The sequence below is a fragment of the Lithobates pipiens genome, unplaced genomic scaffold (genome assembly GCF_037356315.1).
Source record: "Lithobates pipiens isolate NorthernLeopardFrog02 unplaced genomic scaffold, aLitPip1_a1.2 Scaffold_3, whole genome shotgun sequence".
NCBI classification, from domain to species: Eukaryota; Metazoa; Chordata; class Amphibia; order Anura; family Ranidae; genus Lithobates; species Lithobates pipiens.
Window position 1 is genome coordinate 15570461 of NW_027507790.1, and position 17483 is coordinate 15587943.

Genomic DNA, 17483 nt, shown 5'->3' on the forward strand with positions numbered 1-17483 from the left:
TGGCTGCATGTATAGGGTTCACCCCAGTCTCAATTTTTTTTTTGCAGACTTTAACAGGTTTTCTTCTAAGATTGCCCTGTATTTGGCTCCATCCATCTTCCCATCAACTCTGACCAGCTTCCCTGTCCCTGCTGAAGAAAATGATGGTGCGTTCAGAGTGATGTGCGGTGTTCGTTTTCTCACCACACATATCGTTTTTTGCTTTTAGGCCAAAAAGTTAAATTTTGGTCTCATCTGACCAGAGCACTTTCTTCCACATGTTTGCTGTGTCCCCCATATGGCTTCTCGCAAACTGCAAATGGTATTTCTTATGGCTTTCTTTCAACAATGGCTTTCTTCTTGCCACTCTTCCATAAAGACCAGATGTGTGGAGTGCACAACTCCTGTGGACAGATTCTCCCACCTGAGCTGTGGATCTCTGCAGCTCCTCCAGAGTTACCATGGGTCTATTGGCTGCTTCTCTGATGAATGCTCTCCTTGCCCGGCCTGTCAATTAAGGTGGATGGCCATGTCTTGGTAGGTTTGTAGTTGTGCCATACTCATTCCATTTTCGGATGATGGATTGAGCAGTGCTCCATGAGATGTTCAAAGCTTGGGATTTTTTTTTTATAACAACCCTGCTTTAAACTTCTCCACAACTTTATCCCTGACCTGTCTGGTGTGTTCCTTGGCCTTCGTGATACTGTTTTTTCAAAGGTTCTCTAACTAACCTCTGAGGGTTTCACAGAACAGCTGTATTTATACTGAGATTAAATTGCACACAGATGGATGCTATTTACTAATTAGGTGCCACCTGAAGACATTTGGTTTCATTGGATTTTAGTTAGGGCTATTGGAGTAAAGGGGGCTGAATACAAATGCACGCCACATGTTTCAGATATTTTTATTGGTAAAAATTTTGGAAAACCATTTATAATTTTCCTTCCACTTCATAATTATGTGTCACTTTGTTCTGGTCTATCTCATAAAATCCCAATAAAATACATTTACCGCATTTATCGGTGTATAACACGCACTTTTTTTCCCCCTAAATTCAGGGGGAAATCAGGGATGCGTGTTATACGCCGATCCCCCGCTATTTGTAACCCTTTCTGCCGCTCTCTGCGGCTTCTGAGTATTTTATGCCGTTCTCGGCTAACCTTGGCCGTTCTCGGCTATTTTCGGCGGCTTTCGGAAAGCCGCCAAGAACGGCCAGGTGCGGCCGAGAATTACCGAGCGCCGCCGAGATACACGGGAAATCCGCTCTGTATCTCGGCGGCGCCATTTTTAAATGGCAAAGCCCCAGACAAGACTGCAAGTGACTGACAAGGCTAAATAGATGGCTGCAAATGACTGACAAGGCTAAATGCAAGGCTGCAAATGACTGACAAGGCTGCATTGATGGGCATTTAAATAAGTTTTTTTTTTTTTTTTTTTTTTTTTTTTTTCCTTAAACTTCCCTCCTAAAAGTTTTTTTTCTTTTAAATTCCCTCCTAAACTTGGGGTGCATGTTATACGCCGATAAATACGATACGTTTTTGGTTGTAACATGACAGAATGTGGAAAATTTCAAGGCGTATGAATACTTTTTCAAAGCACTGTCGTTCCTATATTGTACCTCCATATGCAAGTTGTGGGGGGACAATGTTTTTAAGCAAATTTATTCTGTTGAAATGGGGGTGGAATTAAGGTCTCAGGTAAATAATATTTATGAAGTATTACACTCCAAATATGCCAAAAAGCTTCCATTGGCTAAGTTGTATCACTTTGCACCTAGCCACTGCCGATATGCAGCCATGTCATTTTGGGAGGATGCACCCATTGATCCTCTTACTTTTGGTGCTCTTGTACTGCCTTGAGGCCGTGCAATGATCTATGATTGTACACAGCGGTCGCATGGTACAGGGCCAATCACAGTAGATTACAAATGTTAACAAAAGTCACAAGTTGGTGTAATGACTCTCCTTGTCCTCACACAGAGAGCTCATAAAAAGCCAATCTGTGAGAGAGCTATAATTTTACAGTGATTTCAGTGACAAAAACGCACACAGGGAGACCTCTACAGAACCTGATTGCAGCCATACCAGTGCAGCATCGACATCTGGCATAGTGTCCCCAATGAACCATCAATATCTGTAATGCGGTCCCCAGTGCACTCAGAAACAAAATCTGTCCCCGTGTGTCACACCAAAAATTGATCGCCATAAAAACCAGTATAGTGTCACCAGAGACAGCAAAAACCTGAAAGCCATGTTCAAAAAATTATACACCAGCAAGAAGTCATTTCACATCATCAGTATGACATAAGAGCATGATGGAGCTCTCACTGTCAGATTCAGATTCTCAGTACAAACCCATGAACAGCAGTGGGTCAGTAAATGAATTGGAGGTGCCTACAAAAAGAATGAGGTGTTCTAAAGAGCAGCGGGCAACCACCAGCAGCGTTGTACACACAGATGATAGACCAAGAACTAGGAGTGGGGTGTCGCATCGGTCACAAAGGGTTAGGGCCCATGGTAGTGTACTAAGGGATTCTTTTAAATCCTGCATGGCTTCCTTTATAATACAGCAGCACCTAATAAAATGACCACACAGCCAAGGCTCTAAGATAGTAACTGAAAAATGTACACTTGTTGTTAATGTTTTCATTTGTTTTGCACCAATGATTTATTGAATTTAATTGTGGACCATGTAGAGGTGTTTTGGAGGAAATACTATCATCCTAAATAATGATTTTACTAATCAACAAACACTAAACACTTACGACTAAACAAACAATTGTGGAGTGATTTTATGGGCACCATTGCATACAATAAATATGTCAAATATACCTTCATGGCCAAAAATATTGGCACCCCAGCATTTCTATCAGATAATTCACCACTTCGCCCAGAAAATTGTAAAAAGTACAAATGTTTAGTCTTTTGCATGTTTATTTCTTTTATCTGTATTGGTATGACACAAAAAAGTGGAGAATCAAATCTGACACATTCCATTCAAAACTCCAAAATTGGACTGGACAATTTTCTTAAAATTGTAAGAACTAATTGCATTCCAAGTTTTTAAGAAAAAGCTCTGGACAAAAGTACTGAACTGGACAGCAATGAGTCCAGATCTACATCCCATAGAGCAGCTGTGGAGAGATCTCAAAACAGCAGTTTGACCCCCAGGGGTAAGACTAAAATAATGACGGCTCGTTAGTGAAAAAACAGCGTCATGTGAATACACAATAAATATGGTAGTGTGCAATGAAACACAAAAAACTTTGTATAATATAGACAAATGTGTAAACAGTGCCTGTGAAGTAAAGACCCCCCCAAAAAACAGCTGTAGTGAACAAAAAATACAGTTGAACATTCCTCTATTAAATACTATATAGTCTTATTAAAAGGAAACTTGGAGTGATGCTTCTTCAAAATTGTGGTAAGTATGAGTAAACAGACTTCTCCATGTAGCATTCACAGATGTAAATATGAAGTAGCAAGAAGATTGAGTACAATTACCGCAGAGAGTGGAAACACGCCGTATAGCGGTGGGTCAAACAGGCATTTGCACCATTCAATCCAGCAGGTCTTCAGTGGAACACTTAGATAATATAAGGATGCACCTCGATAACCTTATCTGGGACAGTAGAGGGTAGATAGTACACACCAGAAACATTGTCAGGCAAACGTGCCTGGTCCTTCAATCGATCACCAGCTGGAAGGGATATGTAGTACTCCAAGCGGTCTCCAACCAACGTATACAGTCATGGGAGAAAAAAATATATAAAAAAGGGCCTCCACATAGTATGTGAATCCAAGTAAAAAATATTTAAAAATCAAAAGAATAAGATGTACAAACCCCCAGTCATGATGGGTACACAAAGTGATCACAAAAAGAGAAAGAAATTGTGTGACATCCAGAGCACAACAGGCTAGCAGCCCGACACGTTTCGGACCATAGTCCTTCTACTGGCGAAAACAATATATCCCCAGTAAATAGGCCAGATACGGGGTGAAGTTAAACAAACTTTGTAAGAGGACCACGGGATACACGTAATAATAAATTCTGGGTTTAGGAAGGAAAAGACAGCCACCTGGAACGCCCTGGATGTCCAACCTATATAGAAAGCAGTGGAAAAATTGTGTGGGACCTTGTTGTTACTCCTGTATGATATAATTACAGTGCTTACAACTAAATAGTAAAAAATTAGAAAAAAAATCAAAAGTGTATAATAATTATATACTACCAATAAAGTCCTAAATAAAGTGCTCTTGTGCTCCAATCCTCATGAAATTGCTGAAGTGCTCCAAACTTCACTCTGTAATGTGACACACATCCTCTCTAGTATCCCTACTCACCAGAAATCATGGACTCCCAGCTTTTCAGTCTGGGGGTCAAATAGGCTTTTATCTGGTGACGGGCAACAGATGACACAGTCCAATAGGGATCTCCCCACAACGTGATTCACAAGATGTTCACCAAAATCAAAACAAGAAAGGGGACCAATAATGAAGTTTTGCAAAGTTAGATAATTTATTGTGCGTAAAATATTTCAGGACACCAGTAAAATCAGGCATATAGAAAGCATGTAATCTAATCTAGGAACACACTGTAAACAGCGTGCGTTCCACTGCGGACTCCGGACTGCACTTGTTTTATAGTAAGGTATCCTGGAACTTGAAAGGTATCCTAGAGCTTGAGAAGTCCAAAGATTGAACCCAGCTCTTAGCCTGTACTATCCCTTGTGTGCCTGCAAAAACGACTTTTTCAGGGGGTCACATGTCAACTTAGCTGAAGGCACAGCGTGTAAGGTGACAGCCTAATAAGTACCAGGTTGTGAGTTCACTTCCTCGTGCCTGCCAAAAATCCTAATATGTAAAGTGGCTTCCCGGCCTGAGAGATACGCAGTGTAGAGGGCTTACCACATTGGTTGGCCTGGTATAGGCACTGGAGTGGGTGAGCACATGAATATGTATGCCTGGTGGCATGGTCCTGTGCCAAAAAGGGTTTAATAACAGGTGGCCTGTGGGAATGGGTGGCCAACTGGAGCTGGTCCTGTAGTTAAGATTGGACATAAGGGTTGGTCCTGTGAGAATAAGGCCAAGGAAGGGGGAGTCAAGCAGTGGTAAGGGTTGTAGGGAAATTGACTTCCGTAGACCCCCAGGCCCGGAGATATCAATAAGTGAAACAGGAAACTGGTTTGCTATGTTCACTTGTAATACCTGTTTATTCAATACCAGATGCCGGCTTATATGTTGTCTAGGGATAACAAGGGAGGAGTTTCTGAAGTGTTACACGTATACAGAAGAAATAGCTTCAGTCAATATTTTACTTATTAGCTGATGCCATGAGCCAAATTTTTACATCATCTTTACTACAAAATATATGTATTCTTGAACAGATGTCGTTATCTTATCTAAAACAAACGTAAGCCTGAGCTAAATCAAACTTTACAGTCTTAATATATATGTAAAAACGACCTCGAGAACATTTCTATAGATAACACTAGAAACATGTGTGAGTTTCAACTTAAACTCATATCTGAATTCAAGAGTTGTCATGTAACACATAAAATCTAATACAAAATGGAGTCTATCTTGCTATCGTTCCTTACAGTTCCCCTCTTTGAGACATTTATATGACTCACTACCTTTCACAGTTATGTAATCTTTCTTCTATCATAATACATACTAAGATAAACTCTATTTGCAGCAGCAGGATCAGGGGTTCGGGATGCCTTAACAATTATGCACATTATAAGCTTATAACAGGCATATAGGAACAAAACAAAAAGAATAATCATAGTTATAGTTATGGCAGCACTTTTTAACCATGTAAGTATTCCTATCCCAGAACTTAGGTTTGCAAAAGGATCCCATGTCTTAGCAATGTTTCTAGCTTCATCTTGTAATTTGCTTACTTCTTTCCGGTGTTGTGCAATTATATCATAGTAATCCGGTACCTCAATACTTGTGTTATGAAACCAGGTACAACACTCATAATCTTCTGTGTTTTCACATATCCCTGTTAAAGCAGCACTCATGCTTTCTATGGCTAACTCGTGTAGTTCTAATTGTTTTCTAATTGCCCTAGTTTCTATATTTAATTTAGTAATATCCTCAGAATTCTTTTCCATTACTTCATCAATGATTCCAGTGTATTTATTCAACCTTTTCATGAAGTCTATTCCCCACCCAGTCCATGAGGGGAACCAAGCCCATGCCATATCTTTTTCAAGAAATAACTCCCTTTTATTGCGGTGTTTGAGGGGGTACCTGGGATGCATGCTAGCTTCAAGGAGGTGTCTTCCCTTGCTATCTCCTACTACACCCATGATGGGGACTAGGGCTGCGAGATAACACCATCCTTGGGGTTCAGTGGGGATCCAAGGGTGACAGATTTTTCCACAACAAATATAAATACTGTTTCCTAGAGCTAAAGATCGTTTGTTGAATATCGTCATCATTTCATCAGAAAGACTGGAAAAGGTTAAACTCGACAATAATTGTCCTACTGTGGAACCGGAACTGGAGCTAAGAAAGTTTATCAGAGTGGTGTTTAGGTCAGATTCTGAAGTGTGAAAGAAAGGACTTTCAATTGATGTCATTGAAAAGTTAATGTTAGCTTGTTGGCAAACTTCAGCTCCGTTTGTGGAGTTTCCCAACCTAAAACACCAGTCTGGGAAATGACTTCTACCAATAATCTGGAAAGTAAGGGTATTATTTGAAAGCATTCTTGTGACAGTTGTAAGAACGACAGGAGGAGTGCCATTAAGGAGAGGGGTGAAGTTTAGAGGTACGGCCATTAAGGGGATCCTAGCCGTGCTAGGATGGAGTTTACTACATATCCAACATTTTTCAAATCCAGACTTCTGGGCGTAGCTATATTTAAACTTCAATAATAACATTTTATCGGTAAAACTTTCTGAGTATTCATTTCTCTTGTGTCTGTCATGTGTGTTATTCATATTATTCTGTTGTAGAGTGTTAGAGGCTCCACAAATACTCTTTATGGGTCCCAAATCTTCAGGATGATAAATACAGTTAGTTATCAGCAAAGTTGGCAGGAACACAATCAGGGCAGCCCAGCATAAGAGGCACAAGGCCTTCCCAGAAGTCCGTGGTGAAATAAGCAAAGTCATCTTGTTCAGAGTCTTGACTATCTGCTTCACTTCTCTGTGCTTTATCTTTGTCTTTGCCTTGCTTCTTAGGTTCCTGGTTGACCTTCTTTACACGACTTGCATGAATCCAGGCCTGTTGTCCCTCTACCAGAATAGCTGTGCGGGTAACTGCGATCACTGTGGTTGGGGGTCCAAAGGGATACTCCTGTTTCTTGGTGCGTTTCAATTGCTGGACCACCACGGTGTCACCCACCTGAAAAGGGTGTGTAGGTTCCTGTGAAGAAGAAGGAGAGGTGCGAGCAACGTTCCTTTCAACTTGATCCAAAGTTTCAATAAGTTTTTTTACATATTCTTCCTGAATAAGATCTAGGTCCCCTCTTTCTATCATAAGTGGCTGTCTGGCCCATGGGGTGGGGAATGGCCTACCCATTAAGACTTCAAAAGGAGAGTATCCTGTCTTTTTAGAGGGTGTCATTCTTATCTCGGCTAGTACAGCTGGGAGGACCTTCTTCCAATTTGCATACGTACCTCCAGTGGCCTTCCTGATCTTATCCTTAATGGTTCTGTTCATCCTTTCCACTATACCTGAACTCTGGGGGTGGTAAGGAATATGAAATTTCCATTCTATTTTCAGTGTTTTTACCAGGTCTTGACAAACTTTGGCCACAAATGCAGGACCATTGTCAGAGTTGATCTGTAGTGGGCAACCCCACCTTGGAATAATTTCTTGTATCAGAATCCTCACTACTGTTTGTGCATCTTCCTTTGTAGTTACAAATATCTCCAACCATCTCGAAAATACGTCCAAAATTACGAGCAAGAATTCTTGTCTTTTACCTAGTTTGGGCATGTGTGTAAAATCTATCTGCAGGTGAGTGAATGGTGTAGATGGATATATCAGATGTTCATGTTTTACTTTGTGAGGGTTCCTAGGGTTATTCCGAATGCATGTGATGCATCTGGAAACATATGCCTTTACAAGAGAGGGAAGACCTGGAATGTAAAAATCCTTATCCAAAAGTTCACATGTGACTTTCCACCCTCTGTGACCTATCCCATGGTATTGTGAAATAAAAATGGGTGCGCTGGCTACAGGGATACATGGTCTCCCCTCTTGGCAGACAAGGTCAGTTTCTGGGCTTGTCTGCACACCTATTGAGTTCCATTGCTGGATGTCTTGGTCTGTGGCATATGCTTGGAGATCACGCAATGTTTGATCCAAAAGAGGAATTTCTGGTGAGAGTAATGGCATTTGTGTGTTTGCAGGCTGTGTGAATGCTGCTTCTCTTGCTGCCTTGACAGCTAAGGCGTTGCCTTTGGCTATGTCATCCTGTTGCCCTGTATGTGCCCTACAGTGTAATATAGCTATGGACCTTGGCAATTGTATAGCTTCTAGCAAACTTGTGACAAGCGTGGAGTGTGAGATGGATTTACCATCTGCTGCTATGTAGCCCCGCCTTTTCCATATAACTCCAAAGTCGTGTGCAACGCCGTAAGCGTACTTGGAGTCTGTGTAAATGTTGACATCCTGCCCTTCAAAAAGCTGACAAGCTCTAGTAAGAGCTATAAGTTCTGCAGCTTGTGCTGATTGGAATGGGACAGGGTTTGCTTCCAGTATTTTATCAGGCAGCTGAACAACAGCATACCCTGCATGGTATGTATTATCATTTGGTCTTGAACAAGACCCATCCACGAAGACATTCTGTGCTCCAAGGAGAGCAGTGGAAGACATGTCTGGTCTCGGGGATGTGTCTTGGTGGATGAGGTCCATGCATTCATGTTGAGGCACTACCTCATCTTCTTCACCTTTCAAGCCTAGCAAGGCATTTAGGATTGGAACTGGGCCAGAAGTGGGAGAGGCATATTTTATCTCAAGTTTTGGGTTAGAAAGTAAAATGACTTCATAACCGCTCAGCCTCTGGGCTGACATGTGCTGGGTATGGATGTTTTTTAGTAGGATGGATACATTGTGAGTGGTATGCAGTGTGGTGGCATGTCCTAGAGTGAATGATGTAGCCAATTCCACGACCATCGCACACGACGCAAGAGCTCTGAGACATGCGGGCATGCCCTGTACCGGCATAGGCACAACCTTTGAAAAAAACGCAATAGGGCGGAGTTTGCCCCCATGCTCCTGGGCCAGGACCCCCGCCATAGTTTTACAATTGTCCCTTGCAAACAAGTGAAACATTTTCCCATATTCAGGTAGTCCAAGTCCAGGAGCTGTGACCATTGCAGTTTTAAGATACACAAAAGCATTGTACATTTCATCATTCCATTTCACACAATCTGGCATGTCAGTACCTGTGGCTTGCCTCAGGAGATTATCATAGTAGGAACAATCAGGTATCCATTGGCGGCAGTAACCAATCATACCAAGAAAGGATAGCATGTCCTTCTTAGTAAGTGGGCGGGGCAGACCCACGAGAGCCTCAGCTCTCTTGTGACTGATTTTCCTTTCTCCTTTGGAGAGTACAAAACCAAGGTATTCAACAGTTTCCTGACACCATTGTAGCTTTTTCTTAGAAACCTTGTGACCATTGTCTGCTAACCAATTTAACAGATCTAAACCATCATTTTTACATGCTTTCTGGCTTGGACTACACAACAACAAATCATCAACATATTGAAGTAGGACGGAACCATGGCGGGGTGCCCAGGACCGCAGGGTTGCTTGGAGGGCCACTGTATATACTACAGGGGAGTCTACATATCCCATTGGCATTCGACACCACGTCATTTGCCTTTTTCTGAAAGTGAACGAGAAAATAGGTTGTGTCTCTTCGTCAACAGAAACTGAAAAAAATGCATTACAAAGGTCAATGACCGAAAAATACTCTGCATCGGATGGTATGGAGGTTAGGAGTGATGGCACGTCAGGCACTATGGGAGCAATGGGTATCACTAGGTTGTTTATAGCTCTGAGGTCTTGTACAAACCTGTAAGAGCCATCCGGCTTTTTTACTGGGTTAATGGGGGTGTTGTAGGGTGAGAGTATCTCTTTAAGAATTCCTTGCTGCAGGAACCTTTCTACCATTGGAGCAACTCCTTCCTCTTTTTCTTTTGAAATGGGGTATTGTTTGTGATAAACCGGCTGTGCCCACGATTTTAAAGTTGCCTTGTATGGGGTACAAGAAATAAGACCTACATCCAAGGAGCTTTTAGACCATACCGGATCATCTGGTGGAGGGAGATCACTATCCTCAGTGTAATATATTGGTATTACCTTGGAGTGTACGAAGACCCCTCCTTCAGTGGTCATTTTCAGTGTTATACCCAATCTTCCCATCAAATCTCTTCCCAAGAGGTTCACGGGACAGTTTGGTATAATCCTGAAACAATGATGCAAGACTGTTGCACCTTCCCCTTCACCATCACTTACTGGTAAAGGCGGTGTTTTGTATGTTTTGGTAAGTATCCCATTAATTCCCATAGAAGGTTCAGCAATTTTGGTCTCACCTCTGTAGTAGTCCTCACTGAGGGTGCTCCGAGTCGCTCCTGAATCGGTTAAAAACGGAACAGGCCTATATTTAACATATAAGGTCACAATTGGTTGCTCATTGTAAGAGTGTGAGATCAAGGGAAATGCTGGGATACTACCTTCTGGGCAGCTTCATTTCAGTTGTTGTTGATTCCACTGTATAGGGAATCGGGGACCCTGTTGTTTTGGGGCAACATGATTCTGTTGGCTAGATTGGGGTCCCTGTGTATGCATTTGATCTTGATCTTGAGTATTCGGGTCATTCCATTCATAAGGACATTGATTTCTCCAGTGCCCCTCCTGCCCACAGTTAAAACAACATGTGCGTGACTGCTGGGGGGGTTTGGAAAAACCATGCCCTTTCCCTCTTATTTTTCCTCTTCCTCTGCCTCTACCTCTATTTCCACTGTCCCATTGTCCACCATTAACTTGGGGAGGCTGGGCTTGCACTCCACCCTGATAATGGGTACTCACTGCTTTCTCTTTTATTACATCGAAACACCCTGCTGCTTCTTTCTGTATTAAAGTTTCCTGAAATTGGTCAATCGTCTGTGTGGTCCATTCCGATATCATCTGTTTGACCACCAAGGCGAACTGGGGTTTTAGATTATTCATATAAGTTTGAATAAACAAAGCTCCCACATCAGTAGTTGTAGCTAATCCAGCTTCTGTTGTCCAATTTTCATGAAACCTTTTCCAGAACTCAACTACAGTCTCTCCTGACTTTTGTTTGCATGCTATGGCAGTAGGGAGGGAACTTTTATTTTTAAATACTCTCATCATTTCAGTCTCTAATTCCGTCCACATGGTGTTCCTACCTGGTACTGTGTTTAACCCATATGTTCCCGCATTTCTAGTGTCAATAGTGTTTATAGTTGCAACATTTGCCCAGTTCCAGGAACTGGTGTGTCCTATGATGCCATCAATGATAAGACGCATATCTTCCTGTGTGTAATTTCTACCCTTACAGGCCTTTTTTAAGTAAGTTAAAGTACCTCCTGCAGAGGCGGTGGGTTTGGGGCAATGTTTTACTATCCTGTCAATGTCCTCAATGTCCATTGCCTTTTTCAATATTTCATTTCCAATGGTCATGAAAGGCGCTTGGAGATTAGGGTTACAATATACAGCTCCACTCTTTGTTTTAGGGGGACTGAATATTTTATCCCTATCAGCGTTTTCCTGTTCTTCCTCCTGCTCTTGGCCAGGTGGTGAAACTACCTCTCCTATAGCTCCCTGATCTTCTGGTTCAGCTACCTGGACTTGGGCTCCCGCTTCTCTCCTCTGTGGGTGCTGTCTATCTTGTTGTGGAGCAGGAACGATCTGCTGTTGTGGTTGTGGAGCGGGAGGGACCTGCCGTTGTCTGGTTGCATAATGTCCAGCCAGAAGATCAATATCTTCCTTTGCTAAACTTGGATAGACATGTACATATGCGGGTGGAGGATGACTGACTATTGGCAGGGATGGGGCTGTTGGGGCAGGAAAAACTCTCTTTTTATCGGCTTCTTCTCTATGTTTCTGGTCATAATCTTCCTTACTTAGACATTTGGTGGGCTTTTTCTGTTTCTTATTTTCCCTCTCAAACCAATATGGGGCGTATTTTAACCAGTTCTCCCCTCCCTTTTCCATATAATCCATATCCCATTGGGGATCCCCAGGGTACCAAGGGAAAGTTCTCTTATCTCCTAAACACAATCCTTTAATCATATCCATATGAAAATTATCATTGTTACCATTCCGGGAAAAGGGGTCTACACTGTGCATGGTTTCGGTCCATCCCGCTAAATTTGAAACCCATGGGACTATAAATTCATAATTAGTACCACAAACTCTGGCTACAAAATCTTTACATGTTTCTCCTGGGTTGGGAAGAGGGGGAGGATCTTCTTTACCTTGTTTCTGACCCATATTGACAGTGGGAGCCGACTGTTTTACCACGCAGCCTTCTGACCCACACAACAGATAATCTTATAGCTAAGCGATAGAAAGAAGAAGCAAAAGATTTTGGGGTCACCGGAGTCTATTTCCTCATTAACCTCCTCATATTTCTTCCCAAAAGAAATGTATCTATATATGTGTATGCAGTACTGCTTATCTTTGTGGATTTCCCAAAAACCCTCCAATATTAACCTCTGGCGTGATCCTATCCCCTACTAATTTACGGGTCTAGAAAAACATTAAATCAGAGCTGGGGTAAGGAATATTTTGTCAATAAAGACAAATTAAAAACTTACCCTTCAGCAATGTTTTCTATCCCGGACGAGCCCCCAGTTGTAGGGAAATTCAGCTTCTAGGACCACCCAGATAGGTTCAGGTAATGCAGGAAGACTTCCGTAGACCCCCAGGCCCGGAGATATCAATAAGTGAAACAGGAAACTGGTTTGCTATGTTCACTTGTAATACCTGTTTATTCAATACCAGATGCCGGCTTATATGTTGTCTAGGGATAACAAGGGAGGAGTTTCTGAAGTGTTACACGTATACAGAAGAAATAGCTTCAGTCAATATTTTACTTATTAGCTGATGCCATGAGCCAAATTTTTACATCATCTTTACTACAAAATATATGTATTCTTGAACAGATGTCGTTATCTTATCTAAAACAAACGTAAGCCTGAGCTAAATCAAACTTTACAGTCTTAATATATATGTAAAAACGACCTCGAGAACATTTCTATAGATAACACTAGAAACATGTGTGAGTTTCAACTTAAACTCATATCTGAATTCAAGAGTTGTCATGTAACACATAAAATCTAATACAAAATGGAGTCTATCTTGCTATCGTTCCTTACAAGGGTGACCAGAAAGTCACCTGTGGGTTAGCATGCTTAGAGAAGGGTTGAGTGCAAGTGGTGTTCTGAGTAAGGGTGGCCACAGAGCTGTGTTTGGGTGGGGTGGTACATTTCAAAAAGAAACAGTTGTTGATATCACAGTGGATCTAAAATTGAGATATTTGACAGTATACATAGGATAGATGCTTTGTTGAATCGTATATTAGAAAAAGTATTACCATTAGGCAAGTAATCCTGAGATCACATTTACGTAGTGAAACATTTCTTAAGCGGTGGGAAGAAGAGTGTATATATAGCCTATGATTTGAGGGTTATGGCGTTAATCTGAAGGAAAATGTGCAACATTAGGAATTGTAAAGCCCCACACACACTATCAGTTTTTCCTTCAGGTTTACTAAAACCATGTAGTGCAAGGGCCTGTCTGATCGCATACAAATGGAATCTCCTAAGGTTTGACCTCATATTATATGTTTTTGGTAAATCTGAAGGAAAAACTCAGCAGAAAAACTGATAGTGTGTGGGGTTTAAGAAAAATGTATTGGAGTTCTTAAAGAATGGAGAAATCAAAACAATGTGTAGAATTTGATAAATGGAATAAAATATTGAGGAAGAAGGTAGAAAAATTGCAAAAGTGAGAAAACAACAATTTTTGATTTGACAGGGAATAGTGGTAGAGGTTATATGGACAATGTGCGCGTGTCAGGAAACAGATTCAGCTAATGCACTTAACTTCGCAAGCTCAGTAGTGCAGTGGTCTAAGGCATATATCTGTGTACACCAGGTCCTGCGTTTAAATCCTAAAACCACTAAAAAGTTATATAATGTGGCTTGTTTTGTTTTCATGGTGAATTGTTCATTTTGACAATGTATGCATTGTCTTTAACCACAAACATCAGCTCTTCTTGTGGCTTGTGAAGCTGATAAGGTATCCTGGATTGTGAAAGGTACCCTAGAACTTGAGAAGGCCCAAGATTAAGCACAGCTCTTAGCATGTACTATCCCTCTTGTGTCTGCTAACACCCTGACTTTTGCATGAGTCACACATCAACTCAGCTGGTGGTGCACCTTGTAAGTGATGGGCTAACAAGCACCAGGTTGTGAGTTCAAATCCCAATGTCTGTCAAAAATCCTAATATGGAAGATATGTTGGTTGAAGGTACTGGAGTGTGTGAATGGCCCTGTGCGAAAAGGGTGTAATGATAAGTGGTCTGTGGGAATGGGTGGCAAACAGAGCAGGTCCTGAGATTAAGAGTGGGCACAAGGAGTGGTCTTGTGAGAATTTGATTAATGGAATAAAATCTTGAGGAAAAAGTGAGAAAATAACAGTTTTTGATTTGACAGGGAATAGTGGTAGAGGTTGAAAGAGAAGGCAATGTGCACGTATCAGGAAACGCATTATCTGCCGTGCAGCTAATGCTCATTTTCGCACAGCTAATGCATATTCCTGTGCAGCTACTGCTCTTTCATGTGCAACTAAGGCTTGTGCACATGTACCAGTGAAAGATGATTTTGGGCTAATATCCAGCATGCACACATTACTTCCATTAAAAAATCTGAAGGGTCACCTAATCTGACAGAACAGAACAGGGAGATTTGTCCTGTTTACCATTTCACAGAAAGAGAAAGTAAAAGAAAATTCAAAATGTTGGTTTGACATCAAAACATCTAGCACCCGCTGGTGTACATAGTGTGAATAGGTTAGGTGTAGGTGTAAGTAGGTTACATAAATTTAGTTAAGCTTCACTGTACTCAGTAGAGCCAGGATTAATTGGGGACATACAGTTCAGCTGGCAGGCTCTTAGGGCTGAGCCTTTGTCACCTTCCCCTGGCATCTGGAAGCTTCTAGAAAGTACCAGAACTTAGTGGGCAGAGGGATGGAGATAGAAGCCTGAATATTCATGGGAGCTCTATCAATCCCTGGGTAAGGATGGCCCAGAAGGATGGAGAAATTGCCTATAAATGCTCAGGAGCCTGGCCAAGTGGGAGAGAGAATCTAGGGTCCAGAGATCTGGAGCTGACCCCTGTGCTGGGGGGGGGGGGGCTGTGCCTTCAGGCAGAAGGTGCCAGAGAGAAAGAGAAAGTATTTTGAGAGAAAGCAACCTGAAATAGCAAAAGTTTTGAGGACTGGAATCTGTCTAAAAGTGTATGTAATAGGCCTGGACTACTTCATACTTGTGGAGGGGCTCCTCCCCAATTCACTGTGATGCACATTTACTTGGACTTTAAATTGCCAAAGACATTTATTGGGATTATAACCAGTGTTGCCAACCCAGAAGCACAGATGATGATGACACCTCACCGACACAACATGTCACAGTGACACTCTCTTTCCATGCCAGGTTGTTCCTTCAGTCCACTGCAGTCCAAACAACACTGACAATCCCATACCCGGCTTGCCCTGCTCCCATCCTGCATACCCACACATGAGGCTCCAGCTGCTTGGCTCAGCTCCCTTGCACCATGACATCACACAAAAATGGTCAGACACCGCCTCCACCCTATGCAGGTGCTACCCGAACACACTGTAGCAGGCACTCGGGTGGTCTTGGCCAGCTACTGAAACCGCGCATTTGCAGTTCCAAACGTCACAGCCATATTTTTTACTGCCAACCTTTTCCTGTCGCTGCCATTTACTGGCAGGAGAAAAGTGCCCATTTTTTACTGGCTGCCAGTAAAAATACTGATGGTTGACAACACTGATCATAATCTCCTACTAGGCAGAATTATTTGCAGATAGTTCAGTTAGATTAGTTAGGTTTTGCCTTCCTGTCTTTCAGGGCTCTGAAGAAGACTACCTGGCTACTCCTGAACTCTAGGTGGTCCATTGGCTTCAAGTGGACTTTGCTTCACCTTTTTGATATTGTGTCAGAGAAGGGTCCCTTCTGCAGACGTTTCTGCTGACTTATTGTGTCTCATGTACATAGTTTGCCTTGTATATCCGGTTAGCTAGTGACAGGACCCATCAGCTAGGATTGTAAATGTGTTGTATATACTAATATACAAAACTATTATATTTTCTATATTTTTCGACTGATATTTATTTGCTGTGTAATTATGGTGTACATATACAATCCAGGTTATTTACAAGTTATTTACCCCTAATAGATAACAAAAACAAAGCCCTTTGGACTGGTTTTGTGACTACATGTGCCTGCTGAAAATGTGTGTTGCCTGGCTGTGCAGACAAATGGGGACCCAAATCCAGTGGCTTCTAAGGGGCTAGTGCTAAAATAGTAAGAGGAGAAATCTTCCAAAGGGGACACTAGATCTAGTGACCCTGGTGTCAAAGCAGGATTCCCCCACTTTAAAGGGTTTTTCAGATTTCCCCTCACTTCCTGTTTTGCCTATTCAACAGGAAGTGAAGGGAAATCTACCCAAATGGGACGCAGATGGCAAAAAAACAAACTGGGATTATAACGCTTTGTTACTCTATCCTAAATAGACAGAAAGTTTTGCCTTTACTGAAACATTAAGCCCTCATTCACACCGCTACGATTTGTCATGCAATCACAAGAAAAGTTGCACCTCATTACCATACAAATTGCCGCGACTCATTTTGCAGCGTCTTTGAACAAGGTTCCTGCACTACTTTTTTCCGCTTTCATGGCAACTTGCATAGATTTCTGTTAAACCAAGTCGCAAGCTGCAATGAAATTGGAAGTGCAAATCACACTGACCTGAGGCATTGAAATTGTGCTGAAGTGGCACGATCACAAAGCGACACTGGTGTAAACCAGGGCTTATAAAGCTTTAAATCCTGTATGACATGCACCCATAGCAACGATTTCTGTGACTAAGGATGAGCTCAGGCGTGTTCGCATGGTCCACGTGCTGAGCCGACCAGGAAGTCGGCGCAGCGCTGCGCTAATCACAGGCAGTGAGACATTTCCCCGATGTGCGACTGCAGAGATCATGAAATGTCTCACTGCCTGTGATTAGTGCATTATTAATCACAATTTTTTGCATACATGTGTGCTATACGTTTGCGGTTGCAAAAGGTTTGATTAGGGAAATAAATGGGTTAATCAAACACTTTGAACAAAGGTGCTCCTTATTGGCTTGTTAGGGATTGGATTTGTTGCACAGGTCTACTAGTTGGCTTGGTGTGGAAGCTCTGGCTCTAGTA